The sequence below is a fragment of the Struthio camelus genome, chromosome 16 (assembly GCF_040807025.1).
Source record: "Struthio camelus isolate bStrCam1 chromosome 16, bStrCam1.hap1, whole genome shotgun sequence".
NCBI classification, from domain to species: Eukaryota; Metazoa; Chordata; class Aves; order Struthioniformes; family Struthionidae; genus Struthio; species Struthio camelus.
In genome coordinates this window covers 12,209,884-12,218,811 of record NC_090957.1, presented here as the reverse complement: position 1 = coordinate 12,218,811, position 8,928 = coordinate 12,209,884, and positions in this window count along the sequence as shown.

Below are 8,928 nucleotides of genomic sequence, written 5' to 3'. Positions count from 1 at the left end.
TTCCTCCCCCGTGCACAAAGGCTGTTTGGAGGCTGTGTCAGAACTGCTTCGAGGTTGGAAACGAATGCAGGATCTTTGTCAGCGAGCTCGCTGTGGAAGAGTTGCGCTGGGGACTGCCTTTAATTGAAGTGAGTGCAAAATGGCTGCTCATCTGTACGGCAGGGCTGCAGCCAGAGAGGCACGATGGCTCTGGCCGTGCCTTATGCAACTCGCTTGCCTGAACTCTCTGACCTTGCCCACATCTGTCCTACTGCTAGTCCCAAGCAGAAAGTAAGGAAAAAAAAATCTTTTAACAAAATATTAAAATAAGTTCCTAGTGATAGAAAACCTTTCATAGCCTTTGGGTGGCTGGGTGGTTTAAGATGAAGCCTGGCTGAAGTAGGATAGTTTCATGTTTTTCACTCTGCTTTGGAAAAAGTTTTATAAAAGCAGAATTGCACTGAGGCAAGGCAGACACACGTGTCTCTGGAGCCACACGTTACTGTCTGGGGCATGTGGGGTGCTCCGTTTTGAGTCTCTGTTCTGCCTGAGGGGGTGAGGGGTGTATTGGTTTTTGTCTTTTAATCCCACATTATTTGAAACAAGGCTGATCAGGGACTAGAATTATTGTTTCCCTGGTCAGCACATCCTGATAACCCTAAGATGCTTAGATGCTGTTTTTTCTGAAGTACAGAAACAATGTGTGGAGAAAGAGCAGTGCTGGTAGCAGAAACAGGAATAAAAAATTAAGGGTGGATGAGAAAAAACAGGTGAAAAGAAGATGAAGCAAAGTTACCTCTTTGTATGGATCTTTGTACAATATACAACAAGTTGTCTTGCTGAAAGTCAGTCTAGCACAGAAGAAGGAAGAGGAATGGAGGAAAGGAAAACATCAAACAATTCATCCTGTGAAAGTTTCTAGGTTTAGGTTTTCTTTCCTAGTCTTATGAAAGAACTGGTGCCTGCCAGGATCAGGTCTGGATAAGGAACAACTCTGGTTAGAGACAATTTTTTTTTGTCAGATAAGATGGGCAGCATTTTATGTGAGGGGTTTTCACATTCTGTACAGCTTGTCTGTGCCATTGGGAAGAGGAGCCTCTAGGGATCCTCTTCTGATAAAGATTTTCTAGTGCAAGAACCACAGAGAACAGCCATTAAGCTGGTTTTTAAAGGCCCTTTCCAGCCCCCTGCTTGGAGTCAAGGCTGCAGGATGGTTCAGAAATGAAATATCAGATCTCCTCTGAATGTAGAGGTGTAAATAGTGTCTCCTTTATTTTCTAGTTCATCAGTTGCATTTGTTTCCATCTCTGACAGCATGTGCCTGAACTGATATTTGAAGTATGTGAAAATATTTTGGCATTTTTGGACAAAAGTATAACTTTTATGTGAACACCAAACTCCTTTGGGAGAAAAGTCCCAAATATGTATTTAACTAGTTTTTATTTGAAATCGATCTTGGAAGCAGTCAATAGAAATAGATAGCAAAAACCATTTAAAAAGCAGTCAAGTATCGGAGACAAATGTTTCAGTGAAGATGTGTTACTGTTACATCCAGACATCCATTCTTCAGGAGGTGGGTCTTGTGGAAAACCTGTTCTTTCCTCCGGACTCTTCTAATTTTCCTCTGTTAAGCATTCAGGGATGGTTTAAACATGCTGTAGAATATCTGTCTTTTCTATTATTGTTTTATAGGCTTTTGTATGTAACTTATGCAGAAAGTCTTCAATTTAATCTATAATAAATTCTGTGGGTCTGCTCCATAAAGGACCTGTGTCTACCTGCCAGAAATCTGGAATATCATCCTCTAAACATCTTTCTGGGAACTCAGCGTAAGAAAAATCTCTCCATAGGAATATGGCTTTATCCAAACTGTGCTCAAGCACAAATGTTGCCAAACCAACAGTCCCTGTAAAGGAACTGCTGGTGTTTAATCACTTGATTTAGTTTCAACTGGAATCAGAACTTCTGATTACCGTAAATGATAGGCAGTTTGCCTCCTGTCAGGACAGTGGAAGCAATGCCACGTTAAGTATTTGTGGCCATGAATAATGCTGCCTCTCAGTTAAATGGGACTGGGGAGAACCTCTGGTACCTTGAGATGCTGTGTCTGTGGTTTGCTGAAGAGGTCCTGTGGGAAGGCTGGGTCCCTCTGCTTGGTCTGGGAGCGTGCAGGGAGCTGCTCCCTGGGCTTTGGGAGAGAGCAGAGCCAGCTGCTCTCTCCAACCCAGGCATGCAGCTGAAAGGCAACAGCAGGCCCTTTGCTAGGTGAGAATGGAGTATTTTGCTCACCCTCTATTTTAGATGGATTAGTAGAAGCCTTGATGTTTGGTTTTGTTGTAAAAATAACCCTTGACTGTAGAGATCTCATGTAGCACAAGGTGGCAGTAATGCTCTACTATTGTGCACTCCCTTTCCTGCAGTTGAACAGACTTGTAGCTACAGCTGCAGAATGCGAAGCCGAGATACCTCCCCGCACATGGTGATTACTTCATCTCCTCCCCTGCCTCCCTCCCCCTCCTCTCTCTGCTTTTGCTCCCTTCCTCTTACTTTTTCTGGAGTGGAGTGGGAAATGTGTCACCTGAGACTGAGGTGTCTGAGTCCTGAGCATTTTTCCTCAAAAAACACAGAACTGAGTCCAGCTGAAGTTGGTGCTGAGGGGAAATGGCTGGGAGTGAGTTCCTGGGATTATTAAAATGTGCTCACAACCCAACAGTTGCTGCAAGACCTCTGCTATATGCAATCCTGAAGAGCTGTGTAGGAGCGATGCCATAAAGATGCCCCAGACTGAGACCTAAGAGCAAAGACCACTGACTCGTGCTGTGGCGTGATGCAGCTCCTTTACTTCCTGTAGAAAAGAAGCTTTTTCTTCTGCTGAGCTCTCTAGAGATCTTCATCAGACCGAATGTGTATATTGAGCTCTCATAGCCTTTGCTGACGAATGGCTCCTTTTGACCTTAAACGCTTACCAGGGCTTATAAGACTCTGACTGCTCAATGAAATGTGCAGAAGTTCAGTCTTGGTGCACCAGGGTCAGGTCTGTGTCAAGGGGGAGCTAGCGGCTCTTCCTCTCTGATGCCTCCACCTTCCATTGGCCTTTCCTGCTGCCTTGTCTCACTGCTGACACCTGATTAATTGTTTTCCATTATGACTGTCTTCCTAAATTAGTCACTTCTGTAAAATAACTGTTCCAGATCGTATATTCTCAGAAAATAGCTTTTATTCATTCAGAAATGGTATTTGTAATCCTGTTCATCAGTAGATGGGGGATTACTTTGTAAATAACTGCCCATTTTATGCACATGGGGAAAGAAGTACCAGGGTGACAAAATTACTTGCCTGCAGTCAGCCATTAGACACTGCAGTAGAAATTCCTATCCTGGAACAATTTTTTAGCCTCTTGGCGAATTTGGGTAGGTGAGCATAGCGTTTCTGATCGTGGTAACGTTGCCCACTTCCCTTCCAAGCTGCAATGCTGTATTGGGTCTAAAGCCCAGACATGAGGCACCTCTTCCCTGCCTGTGTGTCTGTGCAAAGGGCTGTCCAGGCCAAAGCTTTTTGGTGTGTTGGCAGGGCAGCAAGGGGCCCCAGGACTAGGCTCGCTTCATTCCTCCACACAAAGAAATCCTGCGTGCCGTGGTGCAAGGCCCGCCAGATGTCAGTCTTGGCTCATGGGAGAGCTCTTTGCTGAGAAATCCCGTTCTGTGTGCTGCTCCCTGGGCACTGCCTTGGCGTGGCGGTCCTGCATTCGGGAACGGTGTTTTGCTTCAGCAGTGTGTATCGTGGGAGGAAAACAGGAGCATGTTCCTGTGGTTGAGTGTTTGATGTGCAACTGCCTGAAGTTGCTGAGTTTGGGAACACAAATTTAATACAGTTAATGGGGATCTTTCAGGCGCATTCGCATACAGGGTCTGTGCGGCAGAACGCTGTGACTTACAGAGCTGCTGGGATTTCCCCGTGTGTGATGTCTGATTAAACTTTGAGTAAGCAGTTACGTTTCTGCATTAAAGGCAGTTATTTTGGTGCACTAAGAACAACATTTAATTCTTGCATCTGGATGTAGCACCTTCCAAATGTGGAAATGTTGCCCTTATCCCTTTTGGGTGGGGCAAATTGGGGTTTATACCCAGGTTTCTTGATTCAGATCTTGTCACCAAGTGTTAGCCAGACTTGTCTAGGCAACCTGTCAGTGCTATGTAATTAGTCTAAAGCACAACTCAAACTGCCTTTGTCCTGCTGTGTCCCATAGCCCTTTACAACTGGGAGGGATCTGGGTTATAGGCTATTGTTTTGACTCTACTGTGGAAGTAGCAATGGCTCACTGGACTTGAACAGATTGTGGATGAATGTTTTTTCTCCTGCCTGATGGTTGTGAGTTTTCTTTTAAGATTTTTTTTGGCTAGATTCTAAGGAACTGGAGTACTTCTTACCAGCTTACTTCTGAGTTGCTCAGCATGGCCTAAAGCACTGCTTAGCCATGGCCAATATGTGATGTTGAGCAATATCAAAGCCTGCATGGGAATTTTTGACATAAATGCATCCATATGTGTTTTTTGTATATAGTAAGAAAGTCATATCATTGCTCTCAAAACCAGACTAGCTATTAAGCATATGCTAAAGCTCAGAGTTTCCATTAATTTAATATACCATATGCAGCTGAAGAATATACTATACTAACAGGGGAGTCCCTCTTCAAAGCAGAAATTGGGATTCAGGACCTCATATGTTTTGTATCACTCTCTTGTCTTGACTCCAGCTTAAAAGTATTGAAGTACTTGTTGGTGAAGTTCCCCCTGACTGCTTCACAAATTGTTAGCTTTGAAATTAATAATGTGGTCCTTACGGAGTGAAAACGTAATGGGAGAAAGTCATTGGCAGCCCAGGCTGTTGGGATGGTTTTTGCTCCCAAGCTACCATATTGCTATGGGCTTCCTTCTTCTATATGCTGTCCACCTTGGGCAGGTTTCTGAAAGAAAACCCATCCCTAGAGCTCTGCATCTGGGCTGGGATCCGTGCAGGGGGTCTGAATCAATGGTTTGGGCCCATGACCCAGGAAAACAGCCATCCCAATGTACTACTGACTCTGGCATGAGCCATGGTGTCAGTGGTTCTGCAGAGATGGATGGCAGGAAAAGACACAAAGGTTGTCTGTGACCCTGCAGGAGGGCTGGTTTGCAGCGTGCTCAGGTGCACTGAGCTAGTTGAACCTACCTATTAACCAGCAAGTAGTAGGGAAGATGTGGCAGGGGGGGTGTCTGCTTGCCTTTGGGACTGTGTAGCCAGGACCCTGACAAACTTGTTCTTTTAGCTAGTTTTGTGCTTTTATCACTTGCAGACGCAACTGCCCACACTAGATGGGTTAAGCTAATAGACATACATACTTGAGGTTACAGCCCCACCTTTGTTTTCTTATGTAGGCACATCCTGAGAAGATACCCTGCCAGGAAGCTTCAGGCATGTGTGGGGTTCTTTGTACCCACACTGTGTAGCAAGTGGTTGAGCTTAGTCTTTCAGGCCTGGAAGATATCAGAGACTAAGTCTGTTTTTGTTGTGTGTTTGACAGGCAGGACATTGTTTCTCTCCTCCCACTCCTCCCCCTTCTCTGACACAGTTCATAACTATCACCTCTTCAATAGCTTGTGCCACTCATTGAATGTGTAATTATTTAGCATGTTGTTTTAAGCTGATGCCTTTGTTTGTGTATTGTTAGGCCAAGGCAAACAGTGAGCTCATTCATGCACACAGACTTAAATCTACCTTCCATAAAGCAATTAAAACTCCAGTAATGCACCACCACTGTGACATCAGTCAACCGTGTCGAATTCTGCTTGCGTAGCAGTGGATAAACTGTTTTTTTCTCTTGTGAGTTGCCCTCTTGCATGCGCGTGCACTCTCTCTCTTTTTCCTGGTGGAGGCTAAGAGACGGATACTTGTCAAATGCTATAACACGAAGTTAAGCATTTGACTTGGGGAGAATGACACTTTGACACTTTTCATAATAATTGCTTCCTACACTTGAAACCTCCAGCTGTTTTGGTAGAAATAACATGATGTGACTGTGACAATAATACAGTCCCAAAGCCTGCAGACTGAAAATAGAAGCTGATAGGTCCAATTTTATTTGGCAAGTAGATTTTTTGGACCTTTATTGAGCTGATGATAAAGATGGCCGGATATGGAAATTAAAGCAATCCCCTGAAAGTTCACTCAGTTTTTATCATACATGCATAGATGTTTGTCAGATGGTTTGATGAATGAAGGATTATTTTTCTCTACCACAGTAAACTGCAGGTATGCCCTTTAAAGAGGAATAGGCTTCCATGCTTTTTCTTTGTTGTGGAGAATCTGTATCGCAAGATCACCTTATCCAGTTCTGATGCTGTGCAGCAGAACAATATGGGAGGCTCTCTCCTTTTGAGGAGAGTGTGTGGCCAGTCCAAGTTAAATGGAAGGTCATCTGAAGGTTAGTCTATAGGGAGATGACTCTGGGATAGCCTTCCATTTCTTTGACTTTCTGTAAGCAAAATCATTGATGCAAATAAGTTGCTAAGGTTAAGGCTGAATGGGGGTTGGTTATTTTTAATATTTTTACCTATGTGAAACACTAAAAATTAAATGATAAGAATACTCTTAAGACATAACTCTTCTGTGAAAGGCTGAATATGGTCACTGTATTTCATTATCTATTTCTTTGAAATTAATGTCTCTTCCCCCCCCCCCAATAAAAACAAGATGAACACGCATCTGCTAAATATTTAATGTCTCTAATGGCCTCTTGATCATTTGCATTTCAGATCCTTCTGCAGACATAGTAGCAATCTGTGATTGTGGAATGTGCTACTGATTGAAGGTACTGCTTATTGTTATGATTTCTCCCCTGTCATTCAGCCATGGGATACAACAGATAAGACTGCTGTGATATTTCTGAGGATTCACTCCTGAGATCTTGGGGTCGAAGGGTACAGGCGCTCTGCTTAATTGTGTTCTAAAGGGAATATGCATTTATGCTTTTTTTTGTTTTGGTGACAGTGGTTTAGGGAAATCATTTCTTTAAAAAAGGCATTTGGAGACTAGAAGTGTAGGTAGGCAGTGGTGAGTCATGATCATTGCCCCATAGTGCTTAGAAGATGATCCTGGAAGTCCAATGATACAACTTTTTTTGAGAGATGGATTGAAATCATGTAACTTCCCTGTTGCCACTGACCAGACGCAGGGAAATACCTCTGGAAAAACAACTCATAGGGCTGAAATGCATTATGTTGCCGTGGTCTACTCTGACTCAGCTAGTAGGAAGTATAATGTTTCGTGGAAGTGGAATTTAGGCTGTGTGAATATGGCCCTAAAGAGGAACCCGCTCATAGAACAAATTACTTTCTCAACCTGCGTATTTAGGTTGGTTATGCTAAATCTCACTATAAATACCGAAGTCAGGAGTAGTTTTCTTTGCTGTCAAGGTGACTTTAAGCAAGCCTGTATATTTGCTCAAAATATCCCAGTCTGGATTAAACTCTTATATTTCTCCAAAGAAGACCTGGAAGGTAGTTCACTATTGTGATTGATTTTTATTTTGACTTCTGCCAGTCATTGGGGCCTATGTTCCACTTTCAGTTTTCAGTAGTAGCTGCTGCAAATTTTTTTTCTTTTAGTCAGCTTCATTTGAAGTACCTTAAAAGAGCCATGTTTTAGAAAGCATCAAAAGCTCTGTTCTATGATGGCCGCTTTTAAGCCAGGAGAACGAGTGTAAGTTGTTTGTAAAAATGTAGATGCTTATATTTTGAAGTTTTCCTCTGACTTGTTCTTGGGATACCAAAGCAATACTGTGGTTGTAAGCATCTCTCCCAAGACACCAATTTCTCTCTCCCTCTGCGTCATACTAGATCCTACCTGATTTAGCTTGGGAGCTCTACCATGTTATTTCAGCTCTCTTGTGCCTCTCTGAGTGTAAAGACATTAAAGACTGGATCAAATATAGATCCAAAATAAACCTTCTGTTCTTCATGGGAGATGGAACTAGAAATATGTGATTTCAGGACATATCAGGACAGTGATATGTCTCTTTGACCCTGGTAAGGATAGATTAAAAGCCCTCAAGCGTGTCTGGTTTTCTTCCTTAGAAAACTTGAAAATTTCTGGGTGATTGCTCATCTGCCCTGAGGGTTACCTCTCCTGTAGTGGGGATAGGATCCCATGTGGGCATCCTTGTTTAAGGCTGTGAAATGATGTGAACAGCAGTATTAATATATTGGATGATGTGAAACTCCACTGGATTTGTTTTGTGCTGTAGTTGCAAATAATCTGGATGAAAACTGGCCAGCTGAAATGTGAGATCGATAATGCTGAAGGAAGCATCAAGTAGACATGGCAACAGTCATGGAGGAACTGGTGAGATGTCTCCATGTTTTCTCCTTGCAACTTAGTCTGGTGGCCCTTTTGATTTAGGTGTCTAGATAGTACTCCAGCATGACTTCTCCACGTTAAGATCTGTTTTTGCCTGTGAAGTGCTATTCTGTAGGATTTAAGCTGGGTCTGTAATCTGGATATGTCTGTTTTGCAGCCCCCACTTGTGGTTTTTTTTTTTTTTTTGCAGTGTGTTTTCCTTGCGGTTACAGTTGCCTGGTGTTGGGTATCTTCATGCAGTTCAAGATGCAGTTTTGTGGCACCTTATGCATGCAGGGCCCTTCCTGTTCCTATATGGGTATGACAGGCATAGTCAGCACTTACCTTGTATGTAAGATCAAATGCAGATATGGAGGTGAGATATCTGGTCATTTCTAGACTGCTTTGAAGATGAGAATACTTGGTACCTATGCAAATAAAGATCTGATAAGGTGCCTGACTAATAATAGGGAAGAATCTAATAGTTCCTGTATGTGTATTTTATCCCCATTAAGATATGAAGGCCATTAAACATATTTTCTCAGACTGTACATTTCGGCTCTCAGTAACTTGAGA